At 43.6% G+C, this 22,290-nt stretch overlaps 1 protein-coding gene and 1 long non-coding RNA gene across 5 annotated transcripts in view; one reads left to right on the forward strand and one right to left on the reverse strand.

Moving 5' to 3' along the window:
* LOC113971163 overlaps positions 1–4,563 on the reverse strand; it is a 34,988-nt gene extending 30,425 nt beyond the window's left edge. For all 3 annotated transcript variants that reach the window (XR_003535461.1, XR_003535460.1, XR_003535459.1), the window contains exons 1-2: positions 4,438–4,563; positions 4,074–4,144 (exon numbers count right to left, since the gene is read on the reverse strand). This is a non-coding gene — a long non-coding RNA (uncharacterized LOC113971163). The remainder of the gene's footprint in view (positions 1–4,073; positions 4,145–4,437) is intronic.
* MYL10 (myosin light chain 10) overlaps positions 4,178–22,290 on the forward strand; it is an 88,866-nt gene continuing 70,753 nt past the window's right edge. Inside the window, exons 1-2 of one of the 2 annotated variants that reach the window (XM_027690786.1) lie at positions 4,178–4,194; positions 18,562–18,670. The gene's annotated coding sequence lies outside the window, so the exon portion shown is untranslated. Of the gene's footprint in view, positions 4,195–4,837; positions 4,952–18,561; positions 18,671–22,290 lie in introns of those variants that run through there. The other variant, XM_027690785.1, reaches the window with a different exon arrangement.

Below are 22,290 nucleotides of genomic sequence, written 5' to 3' on the forward strand. Positions count from 1 at the left end.
TATATAAGTGCTTCATTTTGGTATGTAGGAAAACGCTCATGTGTGACTGCAACCCCCCTAAATTCTGTACACACAAATTCAGCAGATTGTTTGGATCAGCACATACCCCTTTGAAAGTTTGTCTTTGAACATTTCCTCTGTCGCTCTTTCTTTGCCCTTCAACTTTTGTGTCTGTAGACTTGAAGTCCCATGTGGAAGAGCCTTTCTTACATCAGCTGAAACTACTATTTCTTCCTTAAACTGTACACATGGGTCACTATTCACTTTGGAAATTGCTCTGTCCTTGATAAATGCAACTTAATTTTTGTGTGAAACAAATATTGAAATATCTCCGTGAACAGTTTTAAACTTGACAGGTCAGTTCTCTAAATCATTTATTTGTTTTAATGTTACTTAGCATCCCTGAATCTAAAAGCATTTCATAGAGATGTTTCCCTGACCGTTTCAGTAATGATTTAGCTCACTGTTAATGCTTCCATTTCACAGAGGCACCAACTGAAATGCAGGTATCTGAGAAGTGCTATTGTTTTTAGAAGGGTTTAGCATTGGCTTCTGATTTCTAGGACTCACTTTGCTGAGGGCTCAGCTCTTCTAAAAAAAGCTGTCTACAAGGGTCAGAAAGAAACTATTAAATTGCCTGACACCTATTAATCTACTCCTCTTTTAGGTCCGTAGCTGTGAACTGAGCTCATTGAAATAAAATCTCTCATACTTGTGAGATCATGTATTAGAAAATCAGTCCTGGTGTGCCCAAAAAGTTGGCCCCACATTACATTATTTCCTTACACAAATAGTAATAAAATACTTCTTTTTTTTTTTTTTTTTCTCCCAGAAGATATTTTATTTTAGGGAAATGCAACAGGAAAGAACAAAAGCAAAATTCCCATTTGTGAAAGCACAGCATGTGCAACTTCACTATAACAGGCAGCAAAAGGTCTAAGAGCAGAAAAAGGACTACTGAGACCTGCACACAGAGTTTCTTATAAATTAGCTCAGAAAACCAAAGGTAGAGAGCACTGTGTGCTAAGGGAGGCTCGGATCATAAAATATTTTTAAAGTCCTTTAGCAATATTAAAATTCTGCTCAGCAACAACAATTGTAATACAATTTTTCCCTCTCCTCGCTCAAAAATCAATTGTGCAGCCATTCTCTTTGTTAAAAATATTCAAAACTCTAAAAAAAAATGGATTTAGTTGAGTTCTCACCCTGGAAAAATGAGCGAAAGTGCTTAATCCATCGGTGTTGGTGCACAAAGTGCATTTGTTGTGCTGCTGGATGTAACACGATCTGAACCAGGGCAGGAGAGCGAACGCTTTGCAGCCCCTGATGGATTTCAGATTTATTAGACACTGGAATGTTTTTTTTCCCCCTTGTCTATAAGAACATGGTGTGTAAGATGATAAAGGGCAGGAATAAAGGGAGCAGACATTGTAGCCCTTAAAATTAAAACAACTGTTTCTAGATTTTCCAAGTGTCAATGTATGAAAAACCAGCCTAAATAGAAGTGTTGCATTATTCAGCGTGCTTTCCTCCTGGAAAGAAAAACATTTTGCAGCCACTGACAAAGCTATGGACATGTGACTAATACTACTTTTATTTTCCTATATGGAGAAAAAACCCATCACAAAGCCTAAATGGAATATTTATGCTGTAAGATAATACACTCATACCTGTAAATTATGAGTGCAAGCTGTAATAATTCATCTTTAGTTTCATTACTCATGCACTATGGAGCTTTCAAGATTAGGGATAGATTTGTTATGCCACTACACTCCAGTATATGTTTTCCCTTTCTTAACCCTCTCCCTCTTTTCTGGCTCACGCATCCTGTACAGTAGGAGCAAATTTCTTTGCACCAACACATACAGGCTGTATAAGCTGCACAGAACTGGCATCATTTTCAAAGGACATATTAATGATCCATTTTATGATGTTAACCAGGCTGAAAAAAAAAGTAGCTCAGCGTATAGGGATATGATTTCAAATAAATTTGGGAGGAAAGTTTCCTATTCTGAGAAGAGCTCCAAGATGTAACATTAATAAAAAGCTGTTGTAGTCTAGTGTTACAGGGTAGTTCTCTTGAGCTTCCAGGATGGGAACCACAGTGGTCTGCTTGTGGCAGCAGTAGTTTTGTTCCAGTATCTATATGTTGCTTTGTGAAAGGGAATAGCAAAAGTCTGGAATGAATTGCTTCAATGATTAGATTTCCCATGAAAATATAAACAACAAAACTATTCACTGAAAGAGAACTTATGTTTAATATATAAGCAGAGGAATAAACAAGCTCTGTTCTTCTGTTTTTGACTCTGTCTGTATTTTAAGTGTCTGAAAGCAAAGACAAGGCCAAGGAGACAGTTTGGGCCAGTGTTCTGAGCACTCCAGGCTCTACTGGGGTCTGCTATTGAGTTATTGTGTAATCTTGAGTGAGTCATTTAAATTCTTTGTGCTCTGATTTCACCAGTCTGTAAAATAGGTGTAATCCTCCCCCATTTACCTCAGACAGCAAAAATATCTATAAAACATCTTAGATGACACGTTATGTTCAGGCAAATTTTCCTTCAGTAAAAAATTCTCTGTGTGAGCTGTATTTGTCCACAGATCTTTTTGTCCTGCAAATCTCTGCCCACAGACACGCACACAGAGTCGTGTCAGTGCTGTCTGAAAAATGAGATGAACATGCCTTTACCATGAAATCAAAACCATCATTCTGCTCCTATAACTGCAGAAATTGCACTAACTATCAAACTTTTAAGTCTTTTCAAAGACCAAATCTTGCTTGTCCTAATCAAGTGAGAAGTCCCAGTAAGAATCAGTAGGATACTTCAAGCCATTAAAGAAAGCGGGATCTGGCCTCTTGTAGAGCATTGAGGTAAAACAGACACAGTGCTGCAGTTTGCATTGGACAGTTCTCAATTAGAATGTCAAGATTTATGGTGTATTTTATCCGGTTTTCATTCTCTGCTGTTCAGTTTAACTTTTGACCTACGGTTATTGGCAGAAGAGGGCTTGTCCCAGAGGGCCATTAGCCCCTTCCAAAGAGGCATTCTAAGAAGTGCCAAAAAAGAGGGTGGGAAACAGGTCTCTTTGTAACAGGACCCCTCCTCCTTCTCTGAAATGCTCACACAATCGATGTGATAGTGAGGGTACAAGAAAACAGGAGATCCTTAGGACTTTTCTGCACTAAGTATTTCAGGTCTTGCATTATTCCTCTTCTGTCCTGCCCTGACAAGAGATTGGATGGGGAAGCAAATCTTGTAGAAAGGGTCAACACCAGTTGTGCCCAAAAATCTGCATGGACTCAGAGTAAAAGAAAATGGAGGTTATAAATACAGGGCACCTGTACTGAGACCTTAATAAGAGGCAGAGTAAGGTATGGCATCCAGGTGTTCTCCAGAGGACTGGAGTTCATAGAGCACCCAGCCAACATGGGACACAACATCCTTACAATATATGGTAGAAGAGTTGCTGATACATCCTTGAATTTGATTTAAAAAAATGCTTGGGAATAAATAAATTTATCCAGGTGTGTGATAGCCCTGCCCAGTGCATTTCCTACAAAAAGAGGGAGGATGGCTGTGCTGAAGGGGAGCCTGCTGGCATGTAACTGGCACAATTTCTCAAGGCAAAACCTTTAGACTGAAAAAAAAATCAAACAGGATCAATGATCTTGTGCTGGTGACACAAATTAAGGGCAGCACTGTAAACCTGGAAGGCCAGAGTATTCCAGGGGAAGACCTGTATGATCCCGGCCATTACAGCATTAGGAAAAAAATGAAATGCAACAGGATGAGAAGTCAGGCTGTGCAGTTTGAGATTAATAAGAGCAATGCTCCGTGGTGAGCGAGACGCTCCTCAGATGGGGACGTCTTCACAGCATCGAAGTTCTCCAAGGGCCTTCCCATGGACACAGGGGGGACAAAAATAACCCAGCTCGCTTTAGGATAGCGCCCTTCATTTGCAAAAGGGATTATATAACTTGCTTGCCTCTAACAACAGAGGACTAGTTTGATGAACCAGAAGGCCCCTTCCAGTCTTATTGTTCCTGTTATTCCCAAAGTTAGATTAACACCAACCTTGCCTGGAAACGTTGTTCCTGTGCCTGTGGAGAGGGAGTTTGCCCTGGAGCTCTCACGACGAGATGTCTCTGTAAATGGGAATCGAAAACTCTGTAAATGGGAATAGAAGAGGTGCCAGGTCTGTAATTTAAAAAAAAAAAAAAAGTAATAGATCTAAATCCTCCTGATTTGGGGGGCAAAAAGGCTCATAAGGACACAGTGTGCTACAGGAGACCAGCCTTGAATTCCCCTCAGGAGTGGCTCACGGCCTGTGGCAGCATCAGTCCCCTCAAAGGGCACCTGCTGTCCTCTGCCAGCCTGAAGCAATTGGGGCAGAAACACTCAGTTTAGGAAAGTGACTTTTCTCTAGACAGGCTCCCACCTCTTTCCCTCAGGCCTTCCTTCTCACAGCCGTCCCCGCCTGTCAGGACGACAGGGCCTCCATACCCCACAGACTTCACCTCGCACAAATCCCGGGCCTGGGAGCAATCTCTCCACCTATATCATACATATATATATATGTTTTAATATGGAATATGTGACAGGAGGTGAAATTCAGCTGTGCAGGGCTGCCGGGAGGCTGTGAGAGGCAGGGCAGGGCCCCTGACTGGTTCCACCGCCATGTTGGCTGCTGAGGGGAGCCGGCCGTGCCCTGGCAGGTGCTGTGAGGGCACCTCTGCTCCCTCAGGGCAACAAAGCCGGTTAAAGTGATACCAAAGTGGAGTAACACAGCCCAGGGTCTGTGGGGTGGTGGCACTGCCTCTGGGTCTCTCTTCAGGATACAAATTTAGGTGTAAAGATGCTCAAACCAATTAACAAAATGGAGGCAAAGCTGTGGCAGTGACTGCCTGGGAGCAGGCGGAGCTATCAGAGCGCACAGCCCAGAGCAAAGGAGGGTAAGTGAAGTAACAGCTATTTAAAATGTGTGAGAATAGAAATTCACCCTCCCTGACTCCCCAGTCCTGTGGAGTGGAGGAGTGGAAAAGGCCCTCGGTCTGGCAGGGTGAACACCAGCACCTCACATCTAGTGAGCGTCCCTTGTGCTGCCCTGTCACTGTCACTGCTGCTCCCGAAGGTGGGACTGCACGGTGGAGATGGTGTTTTAGCATGTGTGACATCTTTTCCTGGAAGGCTATGATTAGAGAACCTTTAGAAACAACCAGGGAACCTTTGGAAATTACTGCAGCTGGCATCTGGGTTTCAGGGCAGCGCTGGGACAGGTTCAAGCTGCCGGGCAGGAGGCAGGAGCAGGATAGGGATGGTGTGGATGTACCTACCCCTCCATCTTCTGTCACCTCCACAACAGCAGCAGTAGCAATTTGGAAGGGGGCTGTGGCAAAGACACAGGTGTCTGCCAGGTGACATGTCCCTGGAAGGGAGTTGCAGGGAATAAGCCAAGGACACTTTCCTCCTGGGAGGAGCTGCCCCAGCCACCAGAATGTGCCGGCCCCCAGCTTTCTGTTCCAATTCCCAGCGTGGTTTAGCAGTGCAACAATTTGCTCACAAGACACAGAGCGGAGCCCACCTACTCATTCCTCTGCGCAGCCATGAGACGATAATGACTTTCAGTCAATGGCGTAGCTTTGAACAGATGCCTGGAGGTGAAAGGATCTGTATTCCATTACTAGCCCCTCCAACTAGCCAGGGTCCCCCAGGTTAAATATTTTTAGCAACAGCTTGTTTACATGTCAAACTTGTCAATGAGCTTCTGGGGCACTGCTGCCACAAAGCTGTGTTGGTGGCAGCCCGTAAGCTTTCTCTATGCATGGAGCTAATGCCTTCTAAAGGGCTTGTCAGATATATTCTTCCCACTGTGTCACAAGAGCAAGACTAATTTCAAAGAAATGCTCTTTATTTCTACTTAAAACTGCTAAGGAAAATATCCAGCACTGTCTTTTTTCTTGTCATCTGTTCGACAAGTGTCTCATAAAACAAATTGAGAGGTTTAAATCTCCGAGACAAAAATCAATAAGAGGATAAGTAAAGAATAGGAGGAAGTCAGCAGGCTGAGATTTATTTCATTGGAAATGTTTTTTCAGTGGATTTACTAATAAATCTAAAGTGGCTGGTGCAGCTGCCTTTGATATGCAGTATCCCCTTTACTTAGATGGAAGCTGCACATGAAAAGGAGCTTTGAATACTGATTTTTACAAGGGTGTAAATCAGCAAAGCCCCACACGTTACATATACCACCAGCATCTGGTTCAGGTAGAAGTTAAGAAAAAGGATTTGTTTGTGTGCCAGAGTTTTCCTCTGTAGTTTTGCCATTTTTTGTTTAATATATTGCAGTAGTTGTGATCAGGGCCTTGCTGTGGTGGACACTGAATAATCCGATGTAATGAAATAATTTCTGTCCCAAACAGTTTATAGAGTTTCAAGGGTAAGAAACTCCATTGAATTAACAAATATGGGCTGATCAGCAGTGAAATCACAGGGAATGATGTTTGTGATGGTGGAACAAAGCTGTGGCATCCCTTGAAAATCTGCTCCAATGAGCACTTCCCTTGTGGTGATGTGAGACTGGTAAAAATTTAAATTAAATGGATGATTTGAAACAGATTTACAGATAAAGAAAATGAAATAAACTCCTGAAACAGTCAGGAGAAGGTCGGCATGGGCTGACTACCAGTCATTTCTAGGTTGATCCCACAGCTGGCCTTTGTTCCAGGAAGAAGGGATGTTCTCCTGAGCGACAACAATAATGGCTGTTACTGAAATGGATGCACTTTGATGTGGGCATGTAGCAACGGAAAAGGACTGCACCCCAGTCCAGAATGCCCTCCCTGCCGCACATCCCCCCAGACTGTGAGCTTTTCCAAAGACCCTGTGGATGAAGAGGAAGCTATAATGAGCTCCTTGTTGAGTAATAGGAGTGGTTTGCTCCAGTTGGCACACATGACAGATGGCTGTGGGTAGGGAGCGAGTGGCTGGGGTCTGTGTATGTACATATGTGCTAGGAGGGGTTCCAGGATGGTTCCGTGGCTCACTATTCTATTTCCAATTAAACAAATAGTCCTGGATGCTTTTACAATGTCAGATGGGAAATCAGCCAGAAACCAGCTGATATCTTATTGTTCCTTGTTCTTCAATCGATTCTGCGTCTTTCAAAAGATTTCTCTGCACCAAACATGTATCAGAACATGGTTAAGCTCCGCTGTTCCAGCTCACAAATTTGATGTTAGGAAGAAATGTCGGAAGTGAGAGTAAATCAACAGAAATGGCCATTTTCATCCCCTTATATGGTTTTTCTCAAGTCAACATGAGAAACATTTCACAGCTAACTGTGAAAACTGGCACCTCATTACCTACTTTATTATTTCTTATGACTTATTAAGGGTTATTATCATTGTTCATTATCCTTTTTGATAGTGCATACCCTGGCTATCCTATCGTGTTATTACTGGGTAGTAGTAGCAGACTCTTACATTTAGGTCACTTAAACAGCTTGTATTTAAAGATTCCTATGGATATTAGTCTGAAGGGTGCAACCAGTACTGTGATTTGAAAATGGAAAGAGGGAAAATGTGGAATGAAAACTGTGTGGTTATGTGCTAAATGACTGTGTCACAGAGCCATACTCACTGTGGGGCTGAACTGAGGTTGCACGATCCACCTAAAGTCTGTAATTTCCATTGTTTTCAAGCACCTCATATTGGAATCAAGGTAACCTCGCATTAACACAGTGGGTTTTAGTGCAGTCATGTATATATATGTTATACAAACTCACACACATGTATACAAACATTGTGGAAAGTCAGACAACCTTCATAGTAGACAATGCTGCCACTGTTTTCCATAACACACAAAGACACACACTTAAATCTTCGTAATTGAAACAGGGATAATGCATTCCCTGTGTCACAGAGCTTTAAGGATATATTATATGGTTACTTATGGGTTTCACCATAAATTGTTAAATGTCATGAAGTGATGGCCATAATTCATACAACCCCTAACTCTGTACCAGGCATTCCAAGAGGGCAGTACAGCTCTGCAGCATGGGCAGGTGTGATCTCCATCTCCTTGAGGAAGGTGCAGAGAATTGACAAAATCCATATTGTGAATCAGCAGTACAGCTAAAAATAGAACCCAAGCTTTAAGTATCAGCTTTTGCCAAAACCTGCCCAGCAGTGTGGCATGACATGACTGGCCAGAACTTACTTTGACTTCCAAGTCAAGAGCAGGACCCTTCATATTCTGGCAGTAAAGCAGTACCACAGAATCATAGAATCACAGAATCACAGAATGTGCTGTGTTGGAAGGGACCCACAAAGATCATGGAGTCCAACCCTTATGCAAGAACACCTCTGCTTTTTAGATTCCCTGGAATCTCTGCAGAGGGAGAACGTTGCATGCTGTGCTCCCACCTCACCACATCATCTCCACGCCACAACGCCCTGTCTGGGTTTTCATTCAAAATCCACCACCCGTGTCCTGACCCTTTTCCATCTCTTACAAGATCAAAGTCCCAAGAACTTGAAAGACACACAGTGACATGATTTATCCTCAGGGGAGCATGATGGATTCTGAAATTTCCTTCTCCCCTGGATGCCACACTGTCCTCCTGCCCATAAGATGGAAATACTGATTTTGTTTCTGATCTGGCTTGTGTAAATATATGTGAGAGAATAGCTAATGTCATTGCACAGGGACACAGAGGAAGAAGTTGCAGAGAAGAAGGGGATATTAACTCTTCCACTCTTTTAGATTTCCAGGCTGCAGTGTAATCCTACAAAATTAAACAATATGATCAGGATTTCCCCTTTTCCTCTTGACCTGACTTTTTAAAGCTAGGGCTAAGAACTGCAGCACATTTCTTTTCCCAAAGCAAAACACGATCCGGGATAAAAGTCAGTTTAGTTGAGAGAAAAAAGTAAAACAAAAATAGATCTTTTCCATAAACAAAGCTGCTTTCCATTTTGCTAACATAAACAGGCAGATGCATTAAGAGATCATGCCACCCAGGCCCTGGAAAAAGAAGCAGGAAAATATATTTCTGAGTATTTTCCTGAAGGTGCAAGGATGGCTGAGCCTAAGGCAATCTGAGCAGAGGGACAAGGCTTTATAAACAGGGCAGCTTTACAGTTTCACCTGAGATTCAGAAGAACTATCCTTCCATGGTTAGGTCAAAAGCAGCATCCTCTCCTTCCTAAATGAAATCTGTGCTTATAGTAGGAACCTGTGCACATGGTATGCCTTCAGTCACCCTAAATTTTCACAGAAATATAGGTTTTTGCAGTAGTCTCTACGACTGTGTAAACAGAATTTCAGCTCTATGGGCATGGACGTGGAACTGGATGAGGCAAAAAAAGTCTTCCAGAAATTAAAGTCTCACCTTTGCAGACTGAGAGGCTACAGGTAAGTGCTGTGTGAATGAAACTCCCCTCCCCCAAGGGACCAGGGGATGAAACAAGAGAAATAAGAAATGATTGCTGTCCTAATTATGGGCTGGATTTGCTGACAACCCTGCTGAAGTCAAGCAGCTGGGATGGACCCTGTTCTGTTAAAGCCCACACATCTTTTCTCTCTCTCTTGAATCATTCCCTTAGTGGGAAATTGGTCCTTGTATACTGCAAGACCCACATACTGTTTAAGCCATCAAAATAATCTTTCTGTAATTGTCTGGAGATGCCTACAATCTAGATATCGACAGGCATCTGAACCTAAATGATGCTTTGCAATAAATCACACCCAGGAGATGCTACAGTCTTCTGATATAGATACATATATATATATATGCGTGCATACAAGGTCTGCAAGAGCAAAGCTCCTGCAGGGTTTGGTAACATAACTGATTCAGGTCAATTTAAGACACAACGAGTACACCCAGTGCAAAAATGGCTTCTTCCACTTTAGCTGGTGCCTGAAAAGAAGATTTGGCATTTAGTTTCAATATTTGGATTCAACCTAAAGATCTGTCCAGTGACTCAAATGCTACTTCTTCAAACTGTCTATTTGGAAAATTGTCTTCAGGATGATTTCTGCTTTTTCTTGCTTCCTCTTGGGCCCATAAATGAAGCAAGAAGGGCCTTCTGCAGAAGACTTTGACCTTCTGTACAGGAAGTTCAAGTCTATGTGCAAATGAAAAATATTGTAGCCAATATTCCATATCTACAGTTGTTTTGTTCCTTGTTCCCCATATTCTCCCCCTTCATCCTGGTTCAGCTTGTGTAGGAAGCGTATTTAGAGTAGTAGTTCCTCTGATTTGTTTTTGATAATATTTAGGTGCATCATCCCTCTATTGCTTGTCTTACAAAGAAAGTGCATGGAGAGAAATAGTTTGGATAATTTTATCCTTTCTGATACTTTTTTCTCCTTTACTCCCCCAGTCCCTTTTCCTTCCCTGTCCCTCCGCAGCTCCCATTAAGAACAAGTCAGTGACTCACAAAGGCCCATTTTCACTCATTCACTACATCACAGCCCCACACGCTCACCCACCCCAGGGCTCCCTGACGCTTGATCTTTGCCACCAGGAGCCTCCAATTCTGTGGCCAGCGCCGAAGCCAAAGGGAACTCTACAAACCAGTTATTCTCTGTTTCCCCCAGGAACAAAACTGCGGCGATGGTTCTGCCCTCTAAAGATGTGTGAATCGGCATTAAAGTGCTGACCTGTTCAACACTTCTGGGACCCTTTGAACCGGGGATCTTTGAAGCCAGGGCTGTAACGAACTCGTGGATAATAAGCCGCTGCCCCATGCCAGGAAAGGCAGAGGTATCAGGGACTGATGGAAGCTTTTGAAGGCACAAAATGCTATTAAAAACTGCGAGGGACTAGAGAAAAAGAGACAATGGAAAACAAATCTTCTTTTCATGCAGTGATACATCTAACTTTGGCAAGTTAGAACTAGGGGCACTAAACTGGATTTAAAGCTTAAAAATTTTGGGGTGGCTGGCTTAGATACACTTTTGCTGAAGTTGGGGCTTTACCAGGAAAGACACTTAGTTCAGCTCAGGGCTTTCCTTGCCTTCCTGCACCATTAAGGTGTTAGGGAGGGGAGAACCAGCCCGCATAGCAATAATTATTATCAATTGTATTGTGCTTTTTATCTTCAAAGTGCTTTACAGACACAAACTAATTATTTCTCTGCAACACCCCTGTGAAGAAGATGGTAAGTATCATTATCTCTGTTTTACCAATGGGGAGACTGAGCCAGAGCATTTAAGCGATTAGCCCGGGGCCACAGGGGCAGTTAGTGTCAGGGCTGGGAATGCAGGAGTGTCTCTGCTCCCAGTCAGCACCAGGCAACATATCTCTTTAGTAGGAACAAAAGGGAACCTTTCTCCAGACTTGGAACCTAAAAGAAGCTCATTTTTTTTGGCAAGGGATTATAAACTCTTTCTTTAAAATGTAATCATAATTGGGAAAAAAAAAAAAAGACTGTGGAGTAATGGCACCAAAGAGGGTTGAAAGCCAACATGTCTGCTTTATGGGTAATCTTAGAATTCAGAAATTTGGGAAAATTCCTGGCAAAATTGTGCGGGGGATGTAAAGTTCTGTTTCAGTGCAAAAAAAAAAAAGTGACATATTTGAAATTTCCCATGGAAGGAAAAGTAAATTACAATAATTTTTAAATATCAAAATGTTTCATTACAGACGTTTCAAAATGAAACTGAACCTGAAAGTCTGTGCTCTGAAGTTCCCAGTTCAGACATGGCTCCAGGGCTTTTAAATTCCTGCATGCCTATGGGCTCTTAGGGAGGTTCTCAGGGCTTCCACAGGTATGTTGGTCGTCACCTCCTGGCTGAGCACAGCAGGAGCTGTGCAGAGCCTCTGTTCTGCCCACGTGAAAAGATCAAATTCATTTAAAGCCGTCAATAGCTTGGCACTATTTGCACTGGAACAGAAAAGGAGCAGTCAAAGAGGTCCAGATGGGAAGCATCCCATCTGTGACCCTGAATGACGATCCACCACGTGGGATGCTGCTTGCCTCCCTCACTCAAAAATGAGTTATGGATTAGGGATGCTGGGAAGGAACATACACAGCGAGTGAGTGCTCCCTTTTCCATGAGATTCCCTTTGTCCTGGCTCTGACCCGGAGAGAACTGAAGGGCAATCACCCACCTCAGGCACCGACTAAGGAGTGGAGCTGGAGAGAAGTCGAGTTTTCAGGGCAGAAGAGTAGGACTAAAAGGCATCTTTTTACTCTGAGCTTTACATTTTTTGTTTGGAATCATGACCTGATGGAGAACACAAGACTTTTTTGCACTGTTCATCTCACAGTACCTAAGAGGTACTGAAAAAATGACACTGAGTCAGGGTTACACTTTTCAGCCTGAAACACTGAGGTAGATCCTCAAACAGAAGCTGCCATGAGGGCTGGATTTTCTAAAGAGCTCTCTGGCACTTCTTAAAATCTAGGTAGTGATTCTGCTGCCTAAATGGGAGCTGAGCTCTTGCAAACCTGCTTCTGATGGTGCATGCTGAGCTGTTCTGCAAATTCTGGCTATCATTGCTCTGCATTCTTGTACTTCCTGGTTGTGAGCTGTGCTGGGAGCAAAACTATCAAAGCACCACAAGGAAACCACTCCTGCTATAATCAGGAAGCACAAAAAATCTCAGGAGCCAAACTGTTCAGCCTCTATTCCTATTTGGATGATGGTTGTACCTCTGGTACTGCTTTATCCTTATATGGATCAAAACTGTGCAATGGCAGGTACTAGAAAAACCTCTAAAATAGAGACAATCCCAACACTGAATAGTTTATAATCAAAATAGAAGATGAGGCAGAAAGTGTGTGCAACAGATGGACAGATCTGGCATAAGGAATCCACAGGATAATGTTCTAGTGAGTGTCTCCAGCATAGTTTGCAGAGCAGAAAAGAGCAGTCAAGGATAAGCTTTGCCTCTTACCTTACCTGACCCCTAAACCTTTTGAGATTTACCCACAACAATTAATTATTCCTTTGACTGGCCAAGATGACTCACAGCTGCTCATGCCATCCCAAAGCTCAAGATCTAAGTAAATTTATTGAAATTAGTGATGGCTTCATTCCAGGAACCTTGTGTTTAGTTTTGATTCAAAGAAGCTCCTCACCCTTCCCACCTCTTGTTTTTTCCCTCTTCCAGCCCACAGCAAATGTGAAGCTATAAAGCTTCGATCTAATAGTGATTAAGACTCAGGAATGGGAGTCATAAGATCTGAGTCCTATTCTTGTCTCTAATACAGGGTGGTTTTCAGTGAGTCACTTCCCCTTTCTCTTACTCAATATCCTTGTTTGTAAAATGGGGTTAACAATACTGACCCGTCTCACTGAAAAGTTGTGGATTCATTAATATCTGTGAGCATTCAAGTATCTGACATTCTGGAGCTTTTCCCTGGCTTTGAGAGCTCTGTATCTGTGATGACACTCATTGCACAAAGACCCTTCACCGCTCTCCTTTGATATTTTAGCCTTTTAGGAGGACCAGGAATTATCAATGTCAAACCCTAGTAGTTGAAAATAGACATTTCAGACCCTCAAATAACACCGTCCTTCAAGCCCTGATCTCAGTTCCTCCTTTGTAGGACAGGAACCTACAGCTTTCAGACCTCAATTCAAACTACTTCTTCCTTTGCCAAAGTCTGTCCAGGTGAAAGCTGACACTGTATCCATCTCTAACTCCCTTAATTAGGTTTTTCCATATTGGATCAGTGGGCTAGACAGCTTTGAAGTTTGCTTTACCTAATTGCACACAAATCTTTTGAACAGAGAGCCTGCTGTAGGTGGGCTGGGAGGGCTTGAGGATGGTTCAGTCAAGTGTCTGTCCAACCTCTCCACCTGTAGGAAGGTGGAGGAAAATTCTTTGGGGTTCTCAAAAGACTGAAACCCCTCGTTTTTTCCAGGAAGAAGCTGGTTTGTGTGTAATACCCAGCTGGGCAGTCCTCTCTGTGCACTTCTCCTTTCCTCTGGGTGATGCCACCCAGCAGCCATGACTGGCTGGGAGCTACAGCAGCTGCACCACCAGCCTGAGAATCTCCTCCTGGTGGAGAGGTTGAGCTCAAGGGCAGGAAGGAGATACCTGCAGAATCATCACCTTCCACAGCAGCTGGAGCCACAACTGCCTGCAAGACACACAGAAGTGGAGCGAGGAGTTTGACTTCCCGAAGTAACCCTGGCAAAACTGTGGAGAGAAAGAAAAATCACAGGGAGGAAAGACAAGCAGAGGAACTAAAAGTGGTGGTTTGGGTCTCTACCCTGCCCAGGAGGAACCACAGTGCTTTTCTTCTGCCAGTGACTCCCTGTGTGGAATTGTGGTCCTGAATCATGAATAGCAACAATCGGAGGATTTGAAGCTTTTTTGCAAGACACAGGAGGCACCTCTGACATAGTACAGTGTGTGTGTGGTCCTGGTTGAAAAAGTGTATGAGGCAAAAATAAGAAAATGTAACAGGATTTTTTTCCTTGACTAGATCTTGCTGGTTTTACCATCTTAGTTCTAGAATTGCCATATACTTAAAATTAATGGAATTTTTTACATTGGAAAGGACCTTTAAAGACGATCTAGTACAACACTTCCATCACAGGCAGGGACATCTTGCACTAGATCAGGTTGCTCCAAGCCCTGTCCAACCTGGCCTTGAACACTTTCTTTAGTGGACCATCCACAACTCCTGTGTGTTTGGTTTGTGATGTCAGGGCTGGAGCTGCAGTCCCAGCTCATCGGGCAGAGGGGCTGTTCCAGGGGCTCCACACGCCCGGCTGACCCTGTTTGTAGCTCTTGCAGAGAGACACAGGGAGCTGGGCTGCAGTGATGGGCACTTGGCACTGCTCCTCTCACCTGATTACACCATCCCTCCCCTCTAGTGTGACTGGCACTGCTCAGCTTCCGTGCCCACAAACTGGGCATGTCTCCAGCCCATTATTAGTTACCTATGCCTCTGTTCTTGAGATAACTGTCCCACTCTTCCCATATCTTTTCTCCTTTATTGTATGTTATTTGGAAGGCAAACTTCACATGAAGGATCACATCTAGCTAAAAGTTGTTCATTACATAGCACATAAGTAACATTAATAATAGCAATGGTCTAATCAATCACAGCATCAGAGTAACACATGAGTTAATGTGCCTTAAGAGCCTATGTCAGCTTACTGAATTACAAGCAAACATATTTGATACATGAACTAAAGGACTCATGTACTTGCCAAGACTCAAGGCCAGATCACAGATTCACATTTCTCTCTGACACTGTTGCTCATTCTAGACCTCCCCACAGCAGTTTAGGGTGGCTGTTCTTTCCCTACACCTGGAGCTAGAGGTGTTAGCAGCTACAGGAAATGCACACAAATAAAGAGAGGAGCTAGAACTTGGTCTAAAGGAGGCACTGATTTTAAAAAAGTTTTGTGGATTTGATGTTTTAAAGTTTGGCTTTGGGATGTCAGCGTTATGGAAATGTGGCAGGGGGTCATTTAGTTAATCCTTCATCCACTCGTAAATTGAAAGTTCTGCATTATCAAGGAGTCTCAAAGAATTTCTGCTGGTATAAATCGTTATAACTCTGCTGATTTGAAGGAGGAAGGAGACAAGAAAGATGTCCTGGCTGGGGGTAGGTTAATCCCCCTGGGCTTGCCAGACTGATCTGTTTTGCTACAGATTTCTTGTGTGACCTTGAGCAAATCACTCTCCCTCTCAATATCACAGCTTCCCATCTGTAAACTGGTGAGAGCAACAACCGCCCTGCCCCAGAGGGGTGTTTGGAGGATAAATATGTTGGAGGCTTGGAGCTGCCGGAGCACAATAGTGACAAGGTTCCGACAAATCCCGAAGATAGATAGAAGCTGACAATCAGGCAGACTGCTATTAGCAGCTGATTCATTCTCTCTGCTTAATGCATATTTTTAGCAGGCTGTTATTGACTAGACAGGCACACAAGTCTGTCAATTAACAACGTTATAATGAACTAAATCTCTGCACCAGTAGCCTTTACAGGGTGAATTCAGAACTCCCCGACCCCGTGGCACAACACCTGCACTGCTAATAAAGGGTGAAGATTTTCCTACAAGTCAAGTGGAGATACCATGTGCCCAGGCACAACTGGCATTTCCACCCTGGGGTTCTGAGCAGCTTCGTGTGCAGTACAGTGACAATTAAGAAGTCTTAAGTGGCCACGGATTTATTACAATGTGTTCATAAAACCTTGTCAAAGCACCATTTCAATACAACTCATGGCCAGACATTGCAGTGATTGGTGCTCAGAGGCCCTCTTGCAGGCTGCAATATGATCAGGGAACACTGCTTAATTGTATTTCTTTTGCAGAGTGATGAAATGTAAAGCTCTGCTCCCAGCTCGCTGCCTGGCACAGGAGCCTCAGCAAATATGTGATTCTCGCACTGCAGCTGGACTCTAATGACATGAGAGGTGCTAATGCAATGCAACTGGAACCTTTAATTAGCCGGTGACTAATAAGAAATCTCTCGAAGGGTCCAGGAGAAAGAACCTTATTCTTCATGGAGAGTTCCCTGAACTGTACTTAGAAACAGGGACAAATGGCAAGTCTGAGAAGAGACCTGAGTCCAAAAGCTGCAGTGCCTGGGAGAGAGTTTGTCTTTTCTTTGGCAATTACCTGCTCAGGCAAAGTAAGCAGAGAGAGGGACAATAACCCTGGGCCCATTGCTGACTTGCACTAGTTGGTACCTAAACTTGTTCCACATCCGGCAGGTAACTGGCTGAACCTGCTGATGAAACAAAAAGATTTGGCTTGACTTTGAATGTGTTTGCGTTCAGGGCAGAGGAAGGGTGACAGACAGACAGACAGCTGTCTCCCATTTGCTAATTGAATGGAGACTGGCAGACCTTAATGTACCTTGGGGATCGCTTCTGTTTGATACAGAGCTTCAGATCCCGATTCTTAAATTTTATTATCAAAAATCTTTTTCCTGCTGAACCATCCAAGCTGAAAACCACGCAGGCCACATTGCCTGGATTTTCTGGAGCAATGCACAATGCATGCAGGGTTGGGTAGTTTGTCACGTTACTCAGTGCTATTGCTGCCTGGTTTTCAGACTGATGCAGATTCAGCCTTGTGTCACCATCAGCTACATCAATTTTTCACCACTAACTATGTCAACCACGGGAAGAAAGGGAACAAGGGCTAATATGACTTATATGATATTACCTGGCAGCTCAGAGGTAGGAGTAGTCTGAAGACACAAGAGAAAAACTGTGTCTGTGTCTTTATTCACCCTTTCTCTCAAGCCCTTGACAAAACTTGACAGTACTGATAACACAACATCAGTTACAGGGAATTTAAGGTCAGAATAAATCACTTTCCTGAAGAAATTAAAAAATCAATGTCATTACTCAAACCATGGAATTTACTCCAGCAATTTCTCCCTCAAATACCAGAGAAGTTAGGAAGCTGTGGAGCTGCTGAAGGAACCGTGGGGCTGCTGAGAGCGTTGGGGGTCAAGGCAGAATGTCAGAAAACCAGATGAAGTCTTGTATTTCATGTCATGTTCCAGTGGAAAGGCACATATGGTGCCTGCAGCAGTGCAGTGTGTGTGAGGGTGAGTGTGCAAGAGTGTGTGTGAGTGTACAGGAGTGTGCAGGTACATGTGTGTGTCTGTTCTGCTGCCCTCTAACAGGTCCCCAACTCTGCTGTGCAAGGCACCGCCTTGGGTTTCTCAGGTGCAAATGCTGGTGCGCTGGCCTTGAGCTAAACCAAACCAAAAGAAGAAATTCCCTGTGAATTAAAAATCACCTTTTGCCAGCCGGTTCTAATCCTGAGCCCCCCAAAATGCAGAAGGAGCTCTATCAGTGCCTTTGAAGCCTGTAAACATATTGTTGCTGCCACCATGCAAGCCCAGGCAGTCCCAAGTCTGTTACTTCTCTCTGTTCCTGCTCTTCTGGTTAAATGCACCTGGGAATAAGTAATTGTTTATGTCATAAAAAATTCATCATAAACAAATGGCATGGGCAAGCCAGCTGAGCAAATGCCGGGGAAATGAGTTAAAAAACCCTGGGATTGGTATAATTGGTAGTGCACTTCTCGGGATTGGGATGAAAGCTGGGTGTTTTATATGAAAGGATAAGGGGGGACAGGCACTGTGTGTACCTGGAGAGAGAAAGCATTCCATGTGTAACTGTGGCTTGGCAAAAGCACGGGCACTGTTGTTGGAAACACACAGAACAGATCACTGGCAGAGCAGAGGAGTGATGTGATAAGCAATTGAAAGGCCTATTTTAAATCTCTCCCAGCAATCTCTGATTTACATCAGTGCAAACAAGGGCAGAGACATGGCCCAAGTCAGAGCTGTAGGCATTGTTCAAATGTCTCGGTTGTTTTGTTTTGTTTCCTATATAGATAAAAGATAAAGAAAGCATATATTCTTTGTTACATAATGCTCAGTGCTAAGGGACTTTCCAGGTCCTAAAGCTGAGGCTCAAGGAGTTACCTTACATGTGGAGTTGCAGCTGATCCAAGAGCACAGAAAATAAACAGTACATGTTCCTCCATCCCTTGAACCCTGTGAGCTACTTTTGTGGTTATCATTCCCTTACTGCCTTATCTCTTGCCATGTTTACAGGATTCACCTTGTCTGCTACCCTGAGCCTTCTGCCAATCCCGAAGGATCTGGGAGCACATGGAAGGTTGGTTGGAGTGCAACACTTGGAGTGGCGGGCGGCAAAACAGCGGTGAGGAGTCAACAGATGTAAATGTCAGTGGGACCGTGCAGGAATTAAACAGCCTCGTTGTTAACGGTGTGCTGAGCAGGGAGCCCGTTAACCAGGGGGAGTGTGTGTAGGGGAGAGTCAGGAGGGTCCCTGATACTCAGTGTTGCTGGGCTTTTCAGCCAGAGTCAACTGCAGCGTGATTAGATTTAGACCATTTCTTCTTTGTCCTCTCATTAGCAAGCAATAAAGCATGATGAATGGGCATGAAAGAAAATAGATCTCAGACCTAAAGCACCCCGATCACATCTGCAAATCTAGACCCTTCCAGAGCAGATAAGACACTTCAACCATTGCTTTGCTTTTTTTTTCATTCCTGACCAGATCAGAGACAGCTGTTTTTATGGATGCTCAGTCTTTGCACCGTGGTGGAGTTTCCCATTGGTGGCAGCCTCTTCCAGACTGTTGGTCAGCCTGAGTCTGGTAGGATCCTGTCACACCCACCTTGGTCCCAAATGGACAGATGCACATACCAAGCTGTAAACAGATTTCTCAGCAATTAAGTGTCCTGGCTAGGAAACAACCCAGTGGCCGTATCACACGAATTTAAGTTGCCCAGGAGCTAATCCAGTTTTTCTATTTGGCCGCTCGTCATTTTTTAATTGAGTGGCAAAAAGTTCGTGTTGCTGCTGAGTGTTACATTTGTGTAACAATGCAGGGGCTGCCAAATGGCTGCAAGTCAAGAAGTGCACTGAGCCTAATCCCAGGAACTACAGAGCCAGTCAGTTCAAGTGGTATTTGGTAACCCTAAGATAACTTCAAGAAGATAAAAGTGAGAAAAGTCTGCTAAGATGGAAGTGTGTTCCTCTACACTAAATCAAAGTGAAAAAATGCAAGTTGCAAGTGTTTGCCTGCAGATCTCCTCGTGCTGCTGAGTGTGCTGCACTTGGTGTTCCTAACAAAGGACATTCCCAAACTGGCCTGGATTGCTGCAGCATTGCTCTTGTACATGATGGCATCTGGATTTCTTTTGGATTGTAACCTCTTGTGTTGTTTGCTGGGTTCCTTAAACACGGAGCTATCGGCACAAGTAATGTAGCTGAAAATCTCCACTCTCCTGGGAAAAAAGTCCTTCAAAGGCTGCTTAAGTGCTTGAAACCATGGCCTCAGTGCTCTCCCAAGGTTGCAAAACCCAGAGAAAAACAAGGCAAACCTCCTTAATTTAAACTGAAAATTATGATTTTTCCTCAGTCTCATGATTTTTGTTGAGCCTGACTCATGATTTTGAATGCTTCAGATTTGCAGTACCCCGTGATGTAGATACAACCTCTGCAGGACAGGTCCAAACAGCTTCTTAGAAACTGTTTATTAGTTCTCCCTTCCATTGTCTCTCTTTTGTCGGGTGCATTTAATTAATTAATTTTACGTATTCTTTATGCTTGTAATTTAAAAAAAAAATACTTGTGGATTTAGGGCACCAATAAAAAATCCTTTTATTTTAAAATTGAAAGATGAAAACCAGTGTAATGAACTCGCCACTTCCTTAGAGTTCTGGTAAGTTGGGTGTGATCTGATGGTACAGAATGATTCATGGGATAAAATTATAGACTTATGCAGGTGTGTACAAGAGCCTGGGTGGGGTGTAGTCAAACAGGGAATTTATATGGCAATAAACATGGGCATGTGGTATAAAGAAACTGTACTGCCTTAAAAATAACCTTATTTTATTTTATTTTTATTTGATAAGGACAAATTGAACGACCAGAATGGTCAAATATAGACATTGCTTTCCTCTTCTCCTGGCAGAGTCCAACAGAGAGAGCTCAGTGTACCTTTGAGCAGGTGGGACCTGTGTCTATTCTTAGCACCAGGAAAACCCAATTTGCAGCTCGTGCCTAGATTCTAATTCCTGAAGTCTGGTTTTATAGGAATTGGACAACATGGCAGTATTTAAGCTGAGGTAAGTCATCTGAAGAGAGCATTTTTTGGGCTTTGTCCTTGCACTGCCTTTAGCCCTCCCTCTGTCTCCCAGAGACTGTCAGTCTCTTCAGGTTCTGTGGAGGCCCCATCCAGTCTGGCTGGTGGACCATGTGAGAAAGCTCTACCCCTCTGAGCAGGGAGCTGCATCTCACACCTGATCACAGTGCCAGATACAGGGAAGGTCAGAAGGCCAAAGGTTGAGAAATCTGGCTTGCAAAGCAAACAGAAATGTTTCTGTTTGCAGGCAGAAATGCTGACTGTACATAGAGCCACAGGAACTTCCAAACCACAAGAATTGCCTCTCACTGCTTCCCTCTTCATCTTCTGTTCCTCCACCAACAACCTTTTCTCTTTCTTGCCACTGTTGGCCTGAAATTATTCTTGCCTGAAGCCCCTGCTGTCTGAGACAGCCTACACACGTCTGCCTGAACACCTCTGCTGCTTTCAGAGCTCGTCAGAAGAGAGCTTTAAAAAAAGAGAGACTAACTTGGAAGCTGGTATAGAGTTATAAAGCTCTGCTGAAATCAGGGGAGTTAGGCAAATAAGAATTTTTCAAATGTCAGGGACAGATGTTTTGCTCTTTTTTTTCCTTCATACAGTTTCTCTCTCCCTCTGTGGTTTGTTATCATTCAGCTCTACAAAGCTTTGTTTAACTCTAGGAAAGGCCATAGGAGTTGGAATTAGATCCAATTTTGTTTGCACAAGAGTGTGTGGCTAAGGCTGGGCCTTTGAAAAGGGTGTATTATACACTCTGGAGGTTTTGGAAGATCATCATAACTATTGCTTGAGGGTCAGACTGTACCAGGCTCATTCTCATAATATCTTACTCCACAGATAGTCCAATTTGCCAGAGTAAAGGACACAGTAAGAGAGTATCCTTTCTGGGAAAGGATAACTGTCACTTGTCCTAATCTAAGAGGAGTGTGTTTTATGGGATGTATGGGGCTCTGGACCACAGATGGTTCTTATGTAGGAACCATTATCCTAAATGCCAACATTCCCCAGGTCATGAGTAGAGCTGTAGTTTGGGCCTTGGGAGTTCATGGGCTCCTCAGCAAAGAGATGACAGAAAATTACTGCATTTTGTACCAGCCAGGTGTAGTTCTGGGGCTTTTGACAAAGTCAGGGAAGGTGGTAGGGTGTGATCACCTACAGCAGCTGATCAGCTCCTCCTGACACCGTGACATCTTCTGCAGGGAGGGGAGAGAGGTGCTAGAGGGCACAAGGGGTAACATGTAGAAGTACAGATCTCTTCACATCTCCCTGCTGCCAGCCCAGCATAAATCCAGCCTGTTCACGTGAGCGTACAGCCCACCCCAGACTGTCCAGAAAACAAAATCAGAATGCAGTACTTTCTCTGCGTAAATAACTAGTAATTCCTGAGGAAATGGGTCCCAGATTTCCCTATGAATTGGGGCCTTAAGTTCTGACATAGGGAGCTATTCATGGAGGAAATTCTAATTGAGTCAGGTTGTGCTTTTTTCACAAATTGTTTACGCTCTGTCTGGGTCTTTACTGGATTCCTGAAGGGACCTGTGTTGCATCCAGGTGCTATGGAGGGCAGGCAGATTTAGGTGAGCACTCCTTGCATGCAGAAGTCAAATACTAAGGATAGAAAGCATATCTATGGTCTAGAAGAGGGAAAGATCATATGGTCACCATCT

This window comes from Neopelma chrysocephalum, unplaced genomic scaffold, assembly GCF_003984885.1.
Source record: "Neopelma chrysocephalum unplaced genomic scaffold, ASM398488v2 Primary Assembly neopelma1_82, whole genome shotgun sequence".
Taxonomy (NCBI): domain Eukaryota; kingdom Metazoa; phylum Chordata; class Aves; order Passeriformes; family Pipridae; genus Neopelma; species Neopelma chrysocephalum.